This window comes from Cryptomeria japonica, chromosome 5, assembly GCF_030272615.1.
Source record: "Cryptomeria japonica chromosome 5, Sugi_1.0, whole genome shotgun sequence".
Taxonomy (NCBI): Eukaryota; Viridiplantae; Streptophyta; class Pinopsida; order Cupressales; family Cupressaceae; genus Cryptomeria; species Cryptomeria japonica.
This window is the reverse complement of record NC_081409.1, coordinates 674,716,736-674,739,753: the sequence shown is the minus strand read 5'-3', so window position 1 is coordinate 674,739,753 and position 23,018 is coordinate 674,716,736. Positions and strand designations below refer to the sequence as shown.

Below are 23,018 nucleotides of genomic sequence, written 5' to 3'. Positions count from 1 at the left end.
GCGCACAAGAGCCAATATCACTTAGTCATGATGCATGAACATGCACTAAACACACCCTAGGAGTTTGATGCAACCTTTGAAAAAATCCATAATACTCAATGACATGTTGTTAGAACCTCAAAAAAACACTTGCAATCAACATATGCAATTATGATGCATGAACATGCACTAAACACACCCTAGGAATTTGATGCAACCTTTAAAAAAATCCGTAATACTCAATGACATGTTAAAACCTTCACACTGAAGCCATAAAATCATCATGCATGTTAATTCTTGTCACTCAAGGTCATGATCCACAAACAATTGCACTACGTACACCATAGGAGCTTTAAACAATCTTCAAATAAAAACCCATACAACTCAATAACATGTGTGTCACTGGACCTTTCATGCAAAATTCGTGCAATCATCATGCACAAGAGTCAATGTCACTCAAACATGATGCACACAACAAGCAAATGAAGTCCATGCTAATTTAATGCAAACTAAACCCATACAACTGAGTGACATGTGACATCACATGCTACATGAAAAGACCATGCAATCATCATGCAAAATTGTCAATATCACTCAACCATGATGAATAAACAAGTATATTAGGAACACAATAGGAGTTTGATGCAACCTTCAAATAAAAACCTATAAAATTATCATACACAATAGTAAATATCAATAACAATGATTGCATGACTAGGCACATTAGATACTATGGCATGTGTCATATATGCCTATTTAATTAGAATCATCACACAATAATCAAGATCTCTCAACATACATGCCATTATACCTTTGATACAAAAGCTTTATAATTAGTTAATTATAGTCAATGGAATGTTGTCAATCCTTATGCACAAGAATGCTAGCCACATATTGGAAATGCAAATTTTACATAAAGCTCATAAGACTCAATGAATGTAATATTCAATTAGACCTTTCACACAAAAACCATTTACAACATTGATGATGAATACAAGTAAATGTCCATCAACCCTTGCAAACATATCATAACATACATGAAAATATTAATTAAATAAAATGAAAATACATAAATACAAAAATATAATTCAAAAATATAAAACCTAAAAGATTTATATATCCATGTGTAAAATGTGATCCAAACTTGCAAACGCTACCACTAGACTCATACCATTCAATCTTACTAGATAGCGAGCATGCATACTCTATAAAAACAAACTGACTAGAATAATTATAAACAAAATCACATGATAAAACCTAAACCTACTTCTACTTATTGAAATTTCTCTAAGAAAAAAATCAGTATTGCATAATATAATCATTCTAGTGATTATACAACAATAGATACTTGCTACTTTTTGTAATAAACAAGAAAATGTGTCCAATTTTTTTATATATTTATATTCAAATAAGTGACATGAAAAATACATTAGGAACATATTATAAGAATATAAAGTTAGTTTGAGTGAGTAGTGTTTTCAACTCTCCATTTCCACTTAATCTTTGCTAAACCGTGCCAAAAGATTTTATCCTATAGTCTGGTATTTTCTTCATTAAAATGAATTTTCTCCCACTTTTCTCTGATTGGTCCCTTCACTTTCCCAGCTTTTAAAAAACTTTTTCTTCATTTAGAAAATAAAAAAAACCAATATTTGACAAATAAAAAACAAACGTAAGAAAATTTCTTATGTTTTGAGCACATCTTATGAATTTTATATTCATTTTACAAACAGGTAAAAACAATTGGGCTTCATGCAATACGTGGCATTCACAAAACAATTCACGTGCCTTGTCTAGGGTTAGTACCATAATTGCTTTAATAAAACCTGAAACTAGTAGGAATTGTGCTTAATCTGAGGTTGACTAATATATCAGCCAGTTCAACCATATTTCATGATTGCAGGGTGACCAATTGAACATTATAACGTTTGTCATTGTTTTTGTTCACATTAGAAAGGAGAGATTTTGTCGGGAAGGCTTTGCATAGCAGATTTTTCAAATCCAAAGATTTTCAAGCAGGGTTCAGAGAATTGCCTACATTTACAATTGCATGTTAAATAAGTTTTCAAAATAAAATTCAACCTATTTGACAGTTAATTTGCTTCTGAAATAGTTTCAAGATTTTATGTTTAGTCGTGAAGAAATCAATTTCTGAAAAGAATAAAAGAAATTTTTTGTTTATGTCTGTTAAATCAGTTACTGAATTGATTTTAAAATATTTTCTTACTATTTTGTGATCAGAAATCAAAATTTATATGTGAACTTATTTATTACATTTTATGCCTTACTGTTATTAAAAAAAAGCTCAATACAGCTTTAAATTGGATAGTAAATGATGACGAACTAGTTTTTGCTAAGATTTTGACATTTTAGTGGAGACTGAAAATTGATCCTACGCAGATGGATCGAATTAGAAGAGGCTATACCCCTGGAGCTTCATCGTCAGAACCTGCATAACTCTAATGTTTATTAATTCCATCTTCATCTTTGTTTTACAACCGAAAAACTAGGCTCATGTTTCTGCAGAGAATTGCCTACATTTACAATTGCATGTTTTATGCTGGTATTTCAATGTTAGCTTAGACCTTTATGATTAATTCCTGTGATCTTTTTTTTTAATTATCTTGGGCCTTATGATTAATTCCTCTGATTTTTTAAGTGTCTTAGATTAATTCCTCTGATTTTTATGTGTCTTGATACATAAGTATAGGCCATTGAGTAGATCAATTGGTTTCACTTCTATGGCATGCTCACCAGTGATAGCAAAGGAGCTCAACTCAAATTAATGAATTTTGATAGAAAACACATAACATGTAGAACAATCTTCAATCGCAACAAAAGGCAGGGACTCTAGCTGCATGCAGCCCTTGTTACTTTATGCTTCACCCCTTGAATCTCCTCATTTAAACCATACAGATAGCATAAATGAAAAAAAAGGAAGTTTTTTTTTTATAATTTGATTGGTCACTATAATTGCCTAATTAAAAATAATAAACTATTTAAATTAGATTTTAAGCCATATATCTAATAAACTATAATTGCGGAGCAATATTAACAAGGCATTTAAGTGTTCCAATGAACTTCTATAAAGTTTTCATCACTATACCAAACTATTTCAATTTTACAGTGTAAATTTATTTCTGGTGAATCTTAAAGATTCTATATTTCTCACCTAACATCATTTACGACTTATTTGTGCATTTTTCTTATATGACATTTATGAGATGACTAAACATATGTCTAACAAAAATAAAAATAAAAATTAATAACATAAGCGATACCATAAAAATATGCTATCCACATAAATTATTAAATGATGTTATATCATATCATTATCTCAAAAAAAAATCTTCAATAAATGATGTTTACATATCATCATATCTCAAAAAAACCATCAATAAATCAATATCACCACCAATACCATAAACATACCCACCAATAACATAAACATACAAAATAGTTTGAGTAGATCTGATCCCATCCATTACCATAAACATACCCACCAATACCATAAACATACCAAATAGTTTCAGTAGATCTGATCCATTTTTTAAAAAAAATTCAATTATATTCCACATGGTAGACTTTAATGTTCACCACTCGTGACAGTTGTAGTAGCTACAGTTATTGTTTAATGCTTTAAGGGAAATAAATCCCAGATGAATTAAAGCTGGTTAAAGCTGAAATTCTAACAAACACACTCATGATAGAAAATTTTGGCACACTCAGATGGTAGACTTAGCGTTAATCACTCATAAAAATTGGATATAACAGCTAGAATTATTGGTCAACGCTTAGAAGGAAAATGACAGAAACAGAAAAATTTCTATTAACATTGATATGATGAAAAAATATTAAATTTAATTGAAAAGACTGTGACACTCATAAGTTTAAAATGTAAATGTTATAGCTATGTACAAAAACCCCACACATAAAGAATAAAAATAAAAATATATATATATGAAATGTCCAAAATATAAATACAGACCTCATACCGATCCTCCTCATACCGATCCTTTTCAAGGCACAAACACTACATAGACTTTAATTGTAGCAAGATGTTTTTTCCTAGTAATATTGTTCTATAATTTAAAATTTAAAATCTTGCACATAATGATTCAATTGATTTAAAATGATGAGTAGTCTTTTACCCCCTATAGCCTTGCTTCAGTTTCTATATCTACCTAGAGTAATAATATCATACTACAGCAAACAATTGATTATAAAAAAAATTACCATTTGCATATCTAGAATAAACAGCAGCACAGACATACAAAAAATTAACAAAATAAAAATTCTAAATTGTTTAGACATACCTTAGCAATATACAGTGCAACTCACTGTCAAGATACATAACATAGCAACACCACTCAAGGGAAAATTTATTATTTAATAAACTCTCTGCAAATCAGTACATACTACACTTGTTGGAATCTTCGTTAAAGACTGCAGATCAAAATAAGAAAGAGGTCAGTAAACTACGAGATAAAATTAAAAACTAGAAGCTGCTACCATATACAGAATCATTTTCAAGACGGAATTTCAACTCATTTTATTCTTCCAAGATCAGTTAGACCTTATTTTTTGTTTCTTTAAGAATCGATTGCCTCTGGAAGATGAGAATAGCGTGCAAATATACTCTCTAAATAGTTTTCTCATGTCAGAGTCAACTTCTACTTGCTACTATGGAAGACTTATTCATTGTTACATATCGTGCTTGCATAGACCAAACTTATGTTTATTCTCATCTACTAAGCTTGCATCCGAGGTTAATGTCTCCTTACGCTTTTGAATTTTTATGGTCAAGGCATAAGTATTACTACTATAAAAATTGTTTTCAAGTCCATGGCATTTAAAGACATATAAGATACATATGTGAGACAATTGGGCTTTTACCATATAGAGGGTTGGAGTTATTTGTCCTCAATTAAGGTGTGGTCTATGGCTTACAGATCATAGCCAATGCAGGTGATGGCCTTCAAACTTCCCCTACCCAGATTGTGGCTTAAATTCCAAACGTGACAAACCCAGATGCAGCAATTACTCTAGATAGGACCCTCCTCAAATGTTCTGTAACCACAGACAAGAATGGAAAGCCTGAGAGGCTCTATGGTCTGACTCCTCTCTGCAAATACCTTGTGCAGAACAAGGATGGCCTGGCTGTGATGAACTAGTACAAGGTGTTTTATAGACGCTTGGCATTATCTTAAGGATGCTGTTCTTGAAGGGAGCAAGCCATTCACCAAGGCGCATGGGGTGCATGCATTTGAGGACCCTGCCAAACACCAGAGATTCAATAAGCTTTTTAATAGGGCTATGGCTGAGCACTGTACACTTAATATGGGAAGGATTCTGGAGACATAGAAGGGTTTTAAGAATTTGGAGGAGCTGGTGGAACAGGGTATACTCTTAATCTTATAGTTTCCAAGTTCCTGCAATTAAGCGGAGTGAATTTTGATCAGCCTCATGTTGTGGCAAATGTTCCTGAGTTTCCAGGTGAGTGTTATCCAATGGATTATTAGCTGACTACTGAATTCAGCCCCCGACACTTCTTGTGATAAATTTTTTTCTTTCAGGCGTGACACATGTTGGGGAGATATGTTCGACAACGTACCATCTGGCCAGGCTATCTTTATGAAGGTAAGAGACACCTTTTCTTTAGATAGTCAATCTACTTGTTTAAATAGCTGATTAAGGTTTTTGCTAACTATTTATTTTTTGGATTATGTTTATTGAACTTGTTCTTGTGCGGAAAAATTTAGACTTAGCTATCCCAGTGATTCTGCTTTATAATTATTTTCCGAGGCAGTTTTGGATCATGATCCATCATCAGGAATCAGAAAAATAGAGAAGAAAATTTTGATTTCTGGCATATCTCTGTTCTATTCCTTTCGGTTCCCTTGTTTTCTGATTCATGATCATTCAATTTGATTGGAGACTATATATTATCATGTGCGAGAGAGTTTATCTACAGGCAAGCTTTCATCTGAGGCAACCTAATATTATCATGTGCGAGAGAGTTTATCTACAGGTAAGCTTTCATCTGAGGCAACCTAATATGCATGGGTTAGATTGAGCCCTGATCCTCATCTGGTGAAAATAGCAAAAAGGAAATCTTTAAATCAAAAGTCATTAAACTTGATATTATTAGAATCTCTCATTGAACTTGACAGTCATTTGCAAATTTTTGCTTTCATTTTCTATGATGACTGTGTTCATTAAAACAACAAACCAACGTCATATGATGAAGCGATCAAGGACCCAAAAACGAATTTAAAAACTAATTTACATGGGCATTTTCAAATTCTCAAGAAGTTAGGGAAAACATGATATTCAGGAAAATTTACACAGTGATGAATATTTTATTTCAATTTGTTTTGTGTATGAACATTTGAAGAAATGATTGTTTGCAACGATTCTAAAAATGAGAAACAATCAATGACACATACAAACGTATATCTTCGCCTATATATACGCATATATATATTCTACTTAATTCAATAGATCTTTTCTATGCATTATGTCACAAAATCTACAATGGTTTAATTCTGTGTGGGGAAATATGAATCTTTCTAGCTTTCTTTGTTGAGAATTCTACGCAAATTTTCTTATTTTTTGGTTTTATGTTTTAACTATGATCAACACCATTTTATTCTTTCTACACAAATTTCATTGTCTTTGGTATATTCTGTTAATGTTTTTGAATGTAATAACACCATTAAAAAAACCAATTTCAGAGGGAAATGTGATGCAGTCCCAGAGGGAGGCCCAAATAAACAAGAATCCCACTAGGCTGCCTTGGATAATTCATGCTCTAACAGTGGGACAGATTTTTTCCAACAAAAGACTAACATTTCATAATTGCCACAAGCAAATTTACACACAATAATCCTTTCTACAATACACAAAGGACCTTACCAAGACAGATACACAGGAATAAAAAATTACTACTCATTAATCATAATGGCTGTAAAATATCAATTTCAGGGCATTTTTACAATACCCTTATGTAAGGAAAAAAGAAAGAACTTAGTCTTCCTTTATCTATTGTCCTTTCCAAAGGACCAAAGGAATACAGTCTTCTCAGTTTCAAATGCCAATGTTCATGACCTTGTTGAGTAGGAAAGACCTTCCAAGTCATGGTGATCACTTCTTCTTCTATATCAAACACTTCCTAACAACCCTGTACCAAGAAGACAAAATTCAAACTTTTTAGAATGATAGTCTGTCTTTCCCGTACCCTAGTTCCTTTTTCTTCCTATTCTTTCTCTCTCTTCTGTAATGAACACCAACTGTATTAATTTCATTTTTTTTTATGAGGATTACAGGCTACCGAGGATGCTCCTGCATCAAAATGTCTCAACTACAGACTCTAGAACACTCAGTATTACTTTTATATTTCCTAATAACAGAGATAAAAAAATTTGTTTCAGAGTTTATAAGGGTGTAATTAACACTGGCATTGGTGTTATAGTTTTCTATGTTTTGCATACAGTTCTGAAACTGAAATTTTGAAGTACTGTTCATGATATTCATTGTTGCCCTAGCTGGAATTAATCCTGTCAAATTTGTAATGACTGCAGCCCCGTAGACCACATCTCAGTGAGGTATTTTATCATATGGTATTCAATGATCCTTTCATATCTGCTCTTTGTAAGCAGGTTGAAGATTCTATGGAGAACCTTTTTATCGCTCGCCCTATCTCCCCCAAAGATGTTAAACTTGGTTCAATGAACATCTGTCGCAACCCATCAATATACCTAAAAACTTATTACAGCTTTCCAAGGATAGGCCGGTCTATAAATCCAAAGCCCTATTATCAAGCCTTTGGACAACCAGTCCCTCTCTTTTAATTTGGTATGTTTGGAAACAAAGGAACAGGATAATTTTCCAAGGTACAGCGCTTAGTTGGGACATTTTTTTAACAACGCTGGAAGTAGTCAGAAGTCATGGAGCTTCAATGAAGGTGGCCAAAAAATGGTTGTTTATTGCTTGGGATCTAGAGATATGATGAAGAGCTGGAGAAACCTCTCTCCTCCTCACATTCATGGGATTTCTAGGCTTAACTGAAGCAATTAATAAATCATTGATTTCTAGGCTTATCTGTAAGAACTTTTAGAAAAAGATGAAAAAATACATATCTTGGGTCTATTCGCCATGTTCTTAATCGCCATGTCATAGAAGAAGGCATGATAGACAGTCAAGTTTCTTCTACATGGTCTGGGTTAAATAGGAGGATGGATTTTATTGGTCTGATTTCATAAGCCCTGATTTTAGCTTCTCCTCTTAAGATTGTCATTCAGAAAAAGTGATGTAAGTTTTTATTAGCTCCTGCAGGTATATGTGTCATTCAGTAAAATTGGTGTAAGTATTTATTAGCTCCTACAGGTATGAATGTGTTAAGATTCTAGATCCAAAATCCAAAATGTTAGATGACTAAAATTCGGATTCAGCCAAAATTGGGATGTATGTGTTAAGAATCAAATGTTTTTTACACCAAACTTGGTTCCACAACTCTTAAAAATAGAGCAAAGCCAGTGTAGAATGTATGGAATTGGAGAATATATCACACAGATTCAACCCACGTAATTTAACTATTGTACATATTGGAAACTTGTAAATAGATTACCTAAAAGAAGAACAATTTGAACAAAGCTGAGGATTATCATTAGCTACAAGATATATTGAACCTCGTTAAATTTAGTTACAACAATTTATTGCATATATTAAGTAAGAAGATATTAGCTCCTACAGGTATGAATGTGTATGAATTTATTGTATACATTAAGTAGATTACCTGGAAGAAGAAGAATTCTGCCTTTTCTTGTTCCTTTGCTGCCGCCGCCTCTTCTCTCTCTTGTTTTGCTTCCACCGTGGACAAGATCACACCAAAATACAGGGGAGAAAGCAACTATGTGGCTTTTGTTGTGCTCACAGCTATGCTAAAATAAAGCACTAAAATTTGAAAAACAAAAAAACAAAAACATAAATAATAGTTATCAAAATTGACCCTGCAAAATGAAAACTTATATTTCAGATTTCTGATATGGCTAACACTCAATACTAAGCTCCTTTTTATTGCCTTTTTGTGTGAATGTTATTGGAACTTTGGACTTGTTTTTATGGTTTGGGAACCATTAACCAGTTTTCGCAATCATCCGTATCGCACTGTCATCTGTGCTTTTTCATTTTCTATAGTTTGGTACCACTTTGATCTATTTAGAAGAAGATTCCCCCACACTTTTTTGAAGCCCATATTGATTTGCAACCATGTTTACTGGAAAAATGTTACTGTTATGAAAACATTGAATTATGGAGAAATCTAAACAGTTAGGGATTTTTCATTGTAAAATTTATCTATGGGCATTGTTTTCCTTTTGAAACATAGTTATCAATTTCAAAAATTTGAAAATGTGGAGATCCATTTTTCTTTGGAAAGTAAGATTCATTTTTAGGACTCGTGGAATTAGTATGAATCATTGCAGGGCAGGAACGACCTTGTATAAATTAAGGAAGTGCTCTACAATAATTGGGGCACTAAGGTGGAACGTTACATAGATACTTTTGATCTCAAAGATGCAAAGCAGCATAAGTGGCGACATTTTTCCTGTAGTACCCCTGCCCTAATCTATTTCTAACCTTGATTTAATCTTGATTAGTTTATCGTAACATTATGTTACAGTTAGATGCTTGATTTAACGCATAGCTGTGGATGTGATTTTCGCACTAGTATATGCTAGTTGTTTAGTGTTCCTATTTCGTGGTACTAATATTGAGCTAACGCTTTCATTAAATTTTATATACGTACGCATGTATGACTCTTGGTTGCAGGAGATTTCAGGTACAACGCCGTATGAGTGCGAGGTTCTTCTTCACCTGGATTGCAGGTTTGAGTGTACCTTTTTAATCCTTAGAGCTGGATTAGGTGGTCGTAAGACCCTAGTTGACCTTGTCGTGCTCAAGTGAGCATCGCCAGTCGTCGTCGGTTATCCCTTTTTTGTTTGGGTTTGCGAGTCGTCTGTTTGGTTGACCTTCTCGGTTTGCATGCTTGGTGTGTTTGGATAAATTGATTAATTAGTCCTTAGTAATTATTTTGATTAAATATGCGTTTGTGCATTAGAGATTAATGGATTAAATTAATCGGGAATTCGTTATGCGATTTTCGTTGTTAATGAATTGCTTATTTTTAATTGGGAGTAAATTCGATTAAATGACTGATCTTGAATATTTAATGCATTTTATATATGCTGTTGAAAAAAGAAAGTTTGGTATTTAATCGCAATAGACGTAATTGCATTCTGTTGGATTCTAAAAATTAAAAGGTTAAATTTAATTAAATGAGAAAATCGTTTTTTTTAAATTAAAAAGCAAGTTAATTGTTGCTATAGTTGAAAAGAATTAATTTTTGAGAATTATTTGTAAATAAAAATTTTTAATTCCAAAAATAGAGTTTTTGGTCAACTCTTCCATATAACCCAAAATTTGGGTAAGATTGGAGGATGGACATTTTGGAGGAATTTTGGTTGGAAAGAAATTTTGGAGATGAAATTTGGTGATTTTGGATGGGGAAGGAGGTTTTGGTAGCTGGATATTGGGACTCTTCAGCAGATCTTGCCAGAAACGCGAGATCAGGTAGGATCCAATTCTCAATCTTAGTTATTTTTTAAAATGGAAATGGTGGTTTGAATGTTTTCATGCTCTTGGTTTTAGATTCTCCATCGAATGCCATGCTTATGAATTGATTTAGTAAATTTATTAGCTTGGCTGGAAGTATATTTGTGGTGTGGTTAATCCCTCTATTCTCTTGGGCGTTTGAAACCCTTGGATGCTTGTAAAGAATGAGAAAACCATCAAGAAAATGTGATATCAATCTCAGTTTGTTTAAACCGAAATTTTAGTAAATCGAAATTTTATTATGAATTTTGCGGTGGGCGTTCTGTGTTTATTGAAAACCGAACTGTGTTTCAAAAAAAATAAAGAAAATATATTAAATTATATCCACTGTGCGTTTGTATAACAACGCGGTGTATTTTATTTTAATCGAGCCGTGCGTTTTTTTTTACGTAGCTGTGGGTTGGGGTTTGGAGGGCGGGGAGCGGAGCTCCACCCGCTCCTCCTCCCCTCCCCCGCGCGTCCCCCCCCTTCTCCTCCTTGCCGTCCCTTGTGGTCTGCAGTTGGGCGTTGGCCGCGGCTCACGGCGGTGGCCGCAGGGGCCGCGGTGGCCGCAGGGCGCCGCGGCACCTGCGGGCACCACCGCGAGCGCTGCCCGCACCTTTCCCTCGGCTAGGGTTAGGGCACGGCGCCTCGCCTTTCTTGTTTTTGAATGCGTTTTTTTTTTGTTTAAAGCATAGTTTTTTAAAATAGTTTTTTTTAATGTATTTTTTTTTAGTAATAAAAAAAAATGCATATAATAATTGTGAATATTATTTTAATGTTAAGTTTTATTTAGCTTCTTAATTAGGTTTAAGGTGGCATTAATCTTGATAAAAGTTGATTGGATATTGATTAATTATATAATGGAATTTATAGGTGGATTAATTAGTCAATCTTCATTTCGTGACTTATGCCCTCTTCTTAATTAAGTTCTAAAACTGTAATTTCGCAATTGAATATTGTTGTTTATATTCTGATTGATCTTGGATTAATGAATCTAGATCTTACCTTCTAGCTGATTAGAGCATTTGGCTAATTAAGGTAGTATTGTTTAAAAACAAAATAGAGAATAATATGTTATTGGAAGATCGTTGAAATACGACGTAATTACTAATTGATGATGTTAAATATTATCGTAGAACATATCATTTGAGTAATTGAGAAGTAAGTGAAATATTTATCGTTGGGTATTTGAATTTAAATGATATGCTTTGGAAATGATTATCTCCATTTAGATTCTCTTTCTGCATTTATATTTCCGTAATCCGTATAATGCATCTGGGCTTGAGAAATAATACGAAACTGTAGAGGTCGGTTTTAGACTAGTATGTTAATGATGTTTTGTCGGAGATTAAATACCTTGTTTAATTGATTAATGGTTGTCTGAGTTTTATTAATATGAATTTGGTTTAAAAACTCTTTATGGCTTTATATGTCTGTTCGATGCTTTGAACCTTCAAGAGTTAGAAAACCAAGAACAACCTATCCCTAGATGAGGTAGATACTGTAATCTGATTTGGATCTTGTAGAAAACTTGATCGATTTTAATGTTTAAATCAATTTGAGAAGATATTGTCTTTTCTGTTTATTGCCTTTGCGAGTTTAATTGCTGTATTCGCTTTTAATTATGAAATGGCAAGAGTGCTTTGTTTGATAGGACCCTGTCGTATGGAATGATTTGAGGTACCTGTTTCAGTCCTCGACTCCGAGTTGACTGTTGTATTGTGGTAGTGTCGTTTTGATCATATCCTCCTTGTGTGTGAGTCGAATGATGATTGTGGTTGACTGTTGTTGGTCGGGTCTCTAGTTAGAGTACCGTCAGTAAGTGATCACCCTTGAGTCGTGTTTGACCAGATGATTGTTTCTCTCTTCTTGAACTCCATTCGTCTGACCATGTGTATTCCTTGGTTTTGAGTTCGTCCGAGTATAGTCTAGTGTCGTATGGGAAAGTGGCTTTCGATTGGGGGCCGCGCCCAAAGTGGCTGCTGGGTAACCCGTCGAAAGTGAGTCTAATAAGTGATAACCTTTAAGTAGATTAGAATGTAATCTCTAAATAAGATTTTGTGCCTCACACATGGGACGAGTGCTATCATTGACTCGACATGCTGTGAGAAGGCCTGAAATGGCAAACCACCATCCTTGTCTTCATGAGAGGATGTGTGGGTCGACATGAGGCTTGGATGGGCTGGAAGCTCGGATTAGGTTGCCTGGGTAACCCAGTGTATGGGGCCGGGACCTATGAAGACTTGCCATGGTATCCATACCAGGTTGTGTGATGACACTTGTCCCTACGTTCGCTAGTGTGTTGTCGTATTGTCCTGTTAGGAGTACCTTTGTGAGTCGTCCTTTTGTCTCTGCCCTTGTGAGTGTCGGTTTCATGTTAGACCTTGGGTGGTGATGGCTCAGTTTTATGGATGCTCTTCTGGACTTATGTTTTTAGCTTGATTATGTTCAGCTGGATCCTGTTTTTATCAGGGATCGTTATGTATTAATTGACCAGTACGGTCGTTTGTATATTGTTTATGTATCGCCTTGATGGCTGGATTGTAATTGGTGTAACCTCTTGTATTCTTAACTTTATTATTTATCAGAGGGGTCTTGCAGTTGAGCAGACCCGGAGATGTAGCCCTTTAGGGGTGAACTCCGAGATCATTATGGTGTTATGTGATGTATTCTCTTATGTTTCCTTTATTCAGCTTTATCATGTATGATTAACTTATGTTAGAATGGTTAAGTGGATAAATGGAATTAACTTTAAATGCTTATATGCAGTTCTTTCTTGAATGTCATGTTGATCGAATGGGTAAGTGTTTTAGATGAGATTTATTGTAGATGCTAGTATGCAATCATCTTTTGAAATGCAATAAGTTGGAATATGGAAAGAATGTAACTTAGAAAAATGAATTATACTCAGTTGTTGTTAAGGAATTTAAATATGCTTGGAAAGATCTCTTATGTTATGATGAAATCCTAGTGTATTAGAATGTTAGATGTATGGTTGGTAATTTTAAGTGAAAGGCTTGAATGAAGATTATGAATGGATCTTAATGATGAATCTTCGCTTGTGATTTATATTTCCCTCTTTTGAAAGGAATTATCCTGATTTGAATTATCTCGTTATTAAGATATTCAGCTTTTGGATTAATTGTGTGAGTTAAGTGAATTGTGAAATTTAAGTAATCTCGTTGGGAAACTCTTTAGGTGTTAGTTGATGTCTTCCGCTATGTATTCTGAATCTTTGATATCTTGTTGCATCTTATGTGTTGTAACTTTAAAAAAAAAAAAATTGCACTCTATTCTTGTATTTTGGCTTATCCCTTCGGGGTTTCCTGGCGGGGCATTACATTTCCACAATGCCTACCCTAGGGAACGGATTGACACTCTTATCTTCACTCTCTCAAAAAGAAAGGTTAATTACTAATAAAGAAGATCAGTTAAGGGGGTCATGCTCCTCAAATTGTAGCCCACTCAGTTATGCTCGACAATGCATATCCAATCTGTTCCCCATGTCCTAGGGAACAGACTAACACTTACCTTCATTCTCTCAACAAGAAAGGTAAGAAGATCAGTTAAGTGTAGAATTTATCTAGATCCAATTTCTTCAACAGCCAATCAAACAAGCATTATAACAACAATTAATAAACAACAAAGCAAATAAGAGTGTTGCAACCCATCAATCTACCTGAAAATTATAGATTTTCAAGGATACGCTGGTCATTAAATCCAAACCTCATCTATGGGATTTATAGGCTAATTGACAAGCAATTAACATATCATTGATTTCTAGGCTTATCAGCAAGAACTTTTAAAAAACTAATGAATGAGATAATTACTAATAAGGAAATGCTCCCCAAATTGGAGCCCACTCAGTTATGCTCGACAATGCATCCAATCAGTTCCCCATGTCCTAGGGAACAGACTGACACTTACCTTCATTCTCTCAACAAGAAAGGTAAGAAGATCAGTTAAGTGTAGAATTTATCCAGATCCAATTCCTTCAACAGTTAATCTAACAAGCATTATAACAACAAAGCAAATAAGAGTTTCACAACCCATCAATCTACCTGAAAAATTATAGATTTTCAAGGATAGGCTGGTCGCTAAATCCAAAGCTCATCTATGGGATTTCTAGGCTAATTGACAAGCAATTAACATATCATTGATTTCTAGGCTTATCTGCAAGAAATTTTAAAATACTGATAAAAAAGATGCAAACCTTGTATCTATTCCCCATGTCCTAGGGAACAGATTGACATTCTTATCTTCATTCTCTCAATAAGAAAGGTAAGTTACTAATAAAGATGATCAGTTAAGGTGGTCATGCTGTTGGAGCCCACTCAGTTAGGCTCAACTATGTATCCCTTGTGGAGACTCTAGAAGATCCTACTTGGCTGGCAATGAAATGTTGGCACAAAGACTGCCTCCCAGAAGATGGAACATTTGCATTAGTGGCTTTAATGAAAAAGGTGCTCACAGGAGACAGACTTCATATGTGATTCAACGATCGTCTCTCACAACCCATCGATCTACCTAAAAACTTATTACATGTTTTCAAGGATGGGCTGGTCGCTAAATCCAAAGCTCATATATGGGATTTCTAGGCTTACTGACAAGCAATTAACAAATCATTGATTTCTAGGCTTATCTGCAAGAACTTTTTAAAAATGATGAAAAAGATGCAAATCTCTTCTATTCCCCATGTCCTATTAATACTATGTGATGGAAGAAGGCATGATGACAGTCAAGTTTCTTCTACATGGAGCGGGTTTGGTTAAATAGGAGAATGGATTTTAGTGGTCTGATGTTGTAAGCCCTAATTTTAACTCATCCCCTTAAGCCCGTCACGCAGTCGAAATGACCGACAGGCATATATTGAGGTGAATGTGTTAAGATTCTAGATCCAAAATCCAAAATGTCAGATGACTGAAATTTGGATGCAGCCAAAATTGGGATGAATGTGTTAAGGTTCAAAATGTTTTTTACAACAAACTTGGCTCAACAACTCTTAAAAACAGAGCAGCCAGCGGAGAATACATGGAGAATATATCACACACAGATTCAACCCATGTAATTTAACTATTGAACATATTGGAAAGAGAATTTGAACAAAGCTGAGGATTCTCATTAGCTACAATTCATATTGAACCTCATTAAATTTAGGTACAACAATTTATTTCCTATATTGCCAGCGCAGAATGTATGGAGAAAATATCATAGATAGATTCAACCCACGAAATTTAACTATTGCATATAGTTGAAACTGGTAAGTAAGTAGATTACCTGGAAGATGGATTCTGTCTGTTCTCATTCCTCTGCTGCCGCTGCCTCTTCTCTATCTCTTCTTTAGCTTCCACCATAGACAAGATCACACCAAAATACAGGGGACAAAGAAACACAACACAAGATTAAAGTGCACAGAAAAACAAAATAAATATGACCAGCGTGCACGCTGAAACGAAACTACAATAGAGAAAAAAAATATCAAATGAAAAGGAAGAATTACAGAGAAATACAATAGCGAAAAATCTGTCGAGAGGGAAAAATAGGACAATGATAGAAGGAAGAAAACCTCTGCAAAAGAGGAGAAAAACATTCAAAGAGAAAAAAAATAAAATAATAGGGAACAAGCATTCCCTGCAAACAGCGAATGCTTTCCCCAATTATTTATAGTACCTCAAAATTTTGAGCTCCTTAGCTTTTTCTCTCTGCTAAACTCTAACGGTACTAGCTTTATTCCAACAGTCTTTTCATTTGAGTTACCGATTTTGATTCTAACGGTGCCTTTGTTTTAATAGATTATTATTGTTAGAAATTTATCAGTAAAATTTCACAATATTTTTTTTGTTTTATTCAGAAATAGTATGATTTTTTAATTGAAATAACATTTAATAAATATAAGAATTAACATAATTGAATGAATTTAGTTTAAATATTAATTTTTTTAAATTTAGCAATAAAATAAATTACTATTGTTAGAAATTTATCTAAAATTTCACAATATTTTTTTTGATTTGTTCAAAATAGAATGATTTTTTAATTGAAATAACATTTAATAAATATAAGAATTAACATAATTGAATGAATTTAGTTTAAAGTTATGATATTAAAATTTTTAAATTTAGCAATAAACATTAATAAAATATTTGGTTAATTATGGTTGTTGATAGATAGGTTTTTCATAATTTTGATCATAATTTGTTTTGAATCACGATTTATTAGATGCGGCAAAAGTGAAACAATGATATGTTTTCGGTTCTTCTTAAATTTTGTCTAGGTTGAATAGTACGTGGTACATAGAAGGAACTATGGCAAATCTTGTAAGAAACATTTGATGCTTGAAAGCATGTTTAGGAAATCTATTGAAATATGAGGGTCATATTCTCCTTACTTAGACCCCTAGGTATTATGATGGAATCAACAACTTCATAACAAGGATAAGGAACAACAAGAAAGCATGCAATAAACCTAGGACCAAATAATACCTAAGGTCAAAGTCAATTTCAAATACTTTACAAGTCATTTGAAAGTAGTGTTTCTTGTATTTATCTTTATTTTCCAAAGCATGTGAATACTAATATTAACCATTTCCTCCCAAAGTTTTAAGTTTTACTTTATTGTTTAATATATTGTTGATTCTTCACGACTGGAACTTCTAGGTGATCATACATAAAGTAAGGTTGCCGAAATTTGAGAATTGTGAGCAATATTGGACATCACTAGGACTCAAATGTTCTTTAACGTTTTGATTGAATTTTGGTTCGAGAGGTTAGAGACAAATCATGGACAATATATTAGTAGCAAAGGCACATTGTAGGAGAAGATGTTTGGTCTCTTGCTTGTGAGATGTAATGTATATATTAGTCAAGACCTTGAAACCCTTCTCTAATTGCTCTCAAGCTAGAATCTACTTGATTTATTTTATAGTTCATATAGATATAAGTGTAATGCATACTATCAATTGGGAAAATGCTAGGATAGTGTGATATTTAATTTGTAGTCCTAATACATACTTTATGTCATGTCTCCAAACATGTTGGAGATAATACTTGGATTTCGTCTTATTGGAATTATTAATATGATTCCATTAACTTATAATATTTGTAATAGCTCTCTTGAAGGAGATGGATTTGGTTGTGGTGGTTGCAAAGTTATTTTAGCCAATTTTTTCATATCCTTGGCATGAGAGGAGTTATTGATCATGTTGTGAGTATTACCTATGAGGCATACATTAGATTTTGTTTCCACAAGAAGGTATTATACTTGGAGAGTGTGCCATTGAGAGTTACAAGTCTAAGGTTTTCATTATGATGCCTATTTTGGAGGAGTTACATTTTCTATTCTAGGAGGTTTCTAATGTTGATGGGGCATTGGATTTTTGTATGAGGTTGGGTGTCTAGTTTGGGCCCGCGGTTTACTATCAATTTATGTAATGCCCCACCAAGGAACCCCCAAGGACATAAGCCAATAAAATATGGAATATTATTTTTAAAACATTTAAGATAAATATTTGTAAGTATCAAAATATCACTAGTACAAACAATGAACATATGACATCCCATCACAACTTGACAACACATAGGCTGGAGAATTCAGTTCCAAAACACCAACCAACCATGGAGGAAGGCTTAGAACACCTTAGGGATGATCAACAAGGGTTTTCAACCCATACAAAACTTCACAAGATGTTACAAGACTTCATATGACAAACTTGACCATCTCCTCGGTCTTAAGTGCAACAATTGGTCTCTTATGAACACAAGCAAACAAATCGATGCAATTGACACCCTAAATTTCCACTGGACACAACACAAATGGAGTACCTTAGAGGTTCCCTAGACTCACTAGGGACCAACAAGCAACTTTCAATATCTAGGTTTGCTCATCTTGGTCCCTAAAAAGCCAACTGATGAAGAATTGGGGACACTAGCACCCCAGGAGGACTAGGGCACCCAACTGGGACACTAGTGCCCCCAAAAGGATACCAATGTGGTTCTGCATAGTCCTCTAGGTGTGCTAGTGTCTATTTTGGGTATCAATATCTCTAAGACATTTATCCTACAGTATAGTCCTTTCTAACATGCAAATGTTGTGACTAGTTAGCAATTTGAAGGCAAAGGTTGTTTTGTGGCTTTGCAAAACCCCTATTTCTCTTTGAGAAAAATACGGACTCAACATTAGATTTAGACTAAATAGAAATAGCTATGTAACAAGAACAAAAAAAAACCCCAAAATGCATTTACAAACAGTGTGACAAAATGCTTTGAAAAGTTAAAATTATCTTCTTGCAAACATTGTAGGTTTATTTTCCCCATGAGAGAAATGATCCCATGTTTTCCCTACAAGAATCATTTCAAGTTAAAATCCTCGCAAGTGGGAATGGAAATGAAAGTTGTCCTTTAAAGATAAAAACCTTTTTGAGGTTAATTCCTTGCTTCCATTCGACCTGATCATGCTATTGATCATATTTGAAGTTTTTGCGAAGGCCTAACACCCAGATTGAAACTCATGAAAGGAAGTTCCTTTTTTTTTATCATTTTAATTGCATTTCCAAATGCATGAGATATGTTATGTGAAGCAATTACATAAGGTCAAGTGGAAAGACACCATGAACTAAGAACTTCATGTTGCATTGATGCCCATGTCTAACCAAGCATACTAAGTGTTAAACATTTATGATAGTTGAGTACACTAGGGGAGAGGAGCCAAAATGTGTGCACCCTAACTTTCCAGGTCCACATGACATGTCACGTGGACCCAAAGACCAATTTTGACCCTCTGCCAGGTAGACCAGTGAGTTGGCAACCCCAATTCAAATATTAGTCGTTAACTTGATAATTTGCCACATGTCCTGTTCGTTCTCGTCCATAATGTCCTCTTTATGCCACTTTGATGTGTTAACCGGAACATGGTCGGGCCCACACCCTAAACCTTGCCATGCTATCCATCTGTATTGAACGAGGTGGCCTTGTGGAAACCAACCACATGTCCACCCAATTGACCACCTCCTCCGTACAAAAATCTGGTTTCTCACCTTCAAACATCGTCTATAGTGGCATTAACTACACATCACCTCTCATTACATGCACCTAAAGGCTCACGTTTATCGAGCACAACTACATTCGATATGCCTAACTCCTCGTAGAACAAGCCATGTTTCCTTCCTTTCTTTCTTGTGTATCCTTGACTCGTCAATTTCTTTCACAGCATAATGTATTCAACATGGGACGCTACAAATACAGTAAGGGTCCAAAACGTGTTCATCTCGACTTAAGTAATGCATTCCTTCCTTTGTGCATTCACTGGTTTTTTAATAGGTTTAACAACTTTTGCGGTTTCATTTTCTCCATTTGTTTTTACTTCCTCGCATGCTCACGTTGTAGGTATAGAGCCAAATGGCAAGGAAAAATTAATGGCAATGATAGGGGAAACTATGACAGTTTTGCCCTTCAATCTAGGTGAGGATTTATCCTCACTAAGGCCCACCAATTTCACCCAATGTGCTTTTTTGTGTTTAATTTCTTAAATACAAAGTTTATCCTTTAGTTTTATGTTTTTGCATTTGTTCTCTAACTGTGATGTCCTCCATTGTTTTGTTTGCTTATTTTGTGGCATTTGTGCATGGCTTTGTGTTTCTGAACAATACATTTTATGTTCATAAACACAAATACATAAAAAGGGAATCATACTCCTCTATTCTAGTTTTATTGGTATTTTAATGGTGACCTGTTATTACAAAAAAAAATCATTTCGAGTATCACTTTTAATATTGGGTTAAATGGTTTCGATTTTGACCATCATTGTCAAGAGTTGGGTTAATGGTTTACAATTTCACCGTTAAAGTTTAAGGGTTTAAGGGTTTCAAATTCTTTGTTTCCATTTGGTTTAAGGGTTTCACTTTGTTAATGTAGATTATATTTCTTAGTAGATAAAACAGAGGTATCTTTTAATTTTATTATCTCACAATTGATGATATCACTAACCTATGAATCTTGCATGTTGCTACAAGTATGAAGGGAGATAGTATGTCCACAAAGTATATTGATTTCCTAAGTTTTGACAATGCTTCAAATATTGTTGATTATATCACAAATATCGTTGTGTTGAAAATAAGATCGATCTTCCAAGGTTTGCACTGATAGATTGCGGTACAACCTTCATTGATTTGTTTGTGAATTATATATATCTAAATGGGGAGGCACATTGATGGATAGACATGTCTCCACACAAATGTCTCTCCACCGATATGTCTATCCATTTAATATTGGAAATATCGATTCATAATCGGTGGCATTAACAAACTGTTTGTTATTATAAACAAATACTGATTCCCAATCGATGGCATTAACAAATCGTTTGTCATTACAAACAAACAAATACCGATTCATAATCAGTGGTTAACTATTCAGTTAACACAACCGATTCACAATCGGTATGTTAAACTGATGAATCAGTTAATCGATATACATTATCGATTGAGGTAAATTGATACACATTATCGATTTATGGTGAATCGAAGAAGATAATCGATACACTCTATCGACAAGGTATGGATCATGCATGATCATAGATTTACACTTGGAAGATGTTGATCGATACATGATTATCCATTAGATCATTTAATCAGATTTAATTTATTCATGAAAAGAATATGTATGTATATTAATATACATAATAATAATAAACTCAATGATTATTACTATGTATATTGATATACATATATAAATTGTTCTAATGATGTAAGTCTCATTCATGATCATATTTATCTGACCGAAGCTATCATCTTTAACACTCCCTCTTAGCTAGGGAGGATAAAATCTATTCCAGAGTATAACAGAATAGATCCATTAATTGTACAGAAAGATATGGTATAACCAATAATATCAAGTCACATGATATTCATCATATCTCACAAATATCCATATTTATGGTATGTGCACTTGACATCACATCTCATGATGCCTACCATAATGAATATAAGATCATGGCATATCCACGGATATTAAGACTCATAATATCCACCATGAAGATCTCTTGTAGAGTTATTATGGTTTATTTAATGATATCAAGTCTCATGATATCTACCTTAATGTCTAAGAGATATTAACTATCATGATATGTCCACAGATATCAAGTCACATGATATCCATCATGATAGTGAAATTGATCATTGTAAAGTCATCACCTTACAATATCAATTAGATACAAGTGTTCATTATTGAAAAGTTGTCACCTTTCAACAATGTTCACAGGGGTCCCATGAATTCATGGAGTCACACACATGACGATAAAAGAGTTTACACATTAAACATCTTTAAATATTAGTACAAATAAAAAATAATTAGAGACTCAATCTCAAATTTAATTTACATTTTCAACCATACCAAGTTTATCCTGAAAGTGTTCAACCTTTACCTTGGAAATTTTATTTGGTAATTAGGTGATCTTCTTTTGTGATTAACAAGTCAGCAACATATGAAATAAGAATTAACATATCACCATCAATTTCCTTAAAGTAGAGGTTTGGATCTGCATCATTCTTGGAAAACCCTAATCCCAAGAGCTAGTGATCAATCCTTTCATACTAGGCTCTAGGGGCCTGTTTGAGTCCATACAAAGCCTTCTTCAATCCACAAACATGTGATTCAACCTTATGCATAACAAATCCTTCAGGTTGCTCTAGATAGACTTCCTCCTTAATAGTGTGATTTAGGAATGCAGTCTTCACATCCATTTGATGGATCTTCCATCCCTTTGATGCTGCAATGCCAATTACTGCTTTGACATAAGTGTATCGGGAAATAGGGGTAAAATTATCTTCATAATTGATTCCTTCTTTCTGAGAGAAACCTCTAGCAACAAATCAGGCTTTGTATTTTTCAATGCTACCATATGTAGCATGTTTGATCTTGAAGAGCCATTTTGATGATACAACAGATTTTTCTTTAGGCCTTGGTACAATGTCCCAAACATCATTTTTTACAATGGACTGATACTCTTCTGACATAGCATCTTTCTACACTTGATGATTGAGAGCTTCTTTAACATAGGATGGTTCTGAATTTATGATCTCACTGATCAAGGCAACATAACTAGAGAATCTGTGAGATCTCTTGCTTTCCCTGAAGGTTACCTTTGGTGCTGTATAATTCTTGGCTTTCTGAATCATCTTCCTAGCGCAAAGTGGTCCCTTTCAGTTTGCATTACTGGGTTCATTTAAGGGAGCAATTTGATCTTCACTGTCAATTTCTTTAGGAGTCTCCCTTTGAATCTCAGGAGCATGATCCTCTTCCATATTGTTAGGAGGATCTTGATCTTCTATTTCAAGAGAGCTTTTGGATTTCCTTAAAGCAATGTCTTCCTCAAAGATGACATCTCTGCTAAGTTCA

General features: G+C 34.1%; 1 long non-coding RNA gene across 1 annotated transcript; it reads right to left on the bottom strand.

Moving 5' to 3' along the window:
- Window positions 1-4,349: 4,349 nt before the first annotated feature.
- Window positions 4,350-16,336, bottom strand: LOC131079371 (uncharacterized). Its single transcript, XR_009113970.2, has 2 exons — window positions 15,913-16,336; window positions 4,350-4,425 (listed from the first exon to the last, which is right to left on the bottom strand). It is a non-coding gene; the product is annotated as an uncharacterized LOC131079371 (long non-coding RNA).
- Window positions 16,337-23,018: the final 6,682 nt, after the last annotated feature.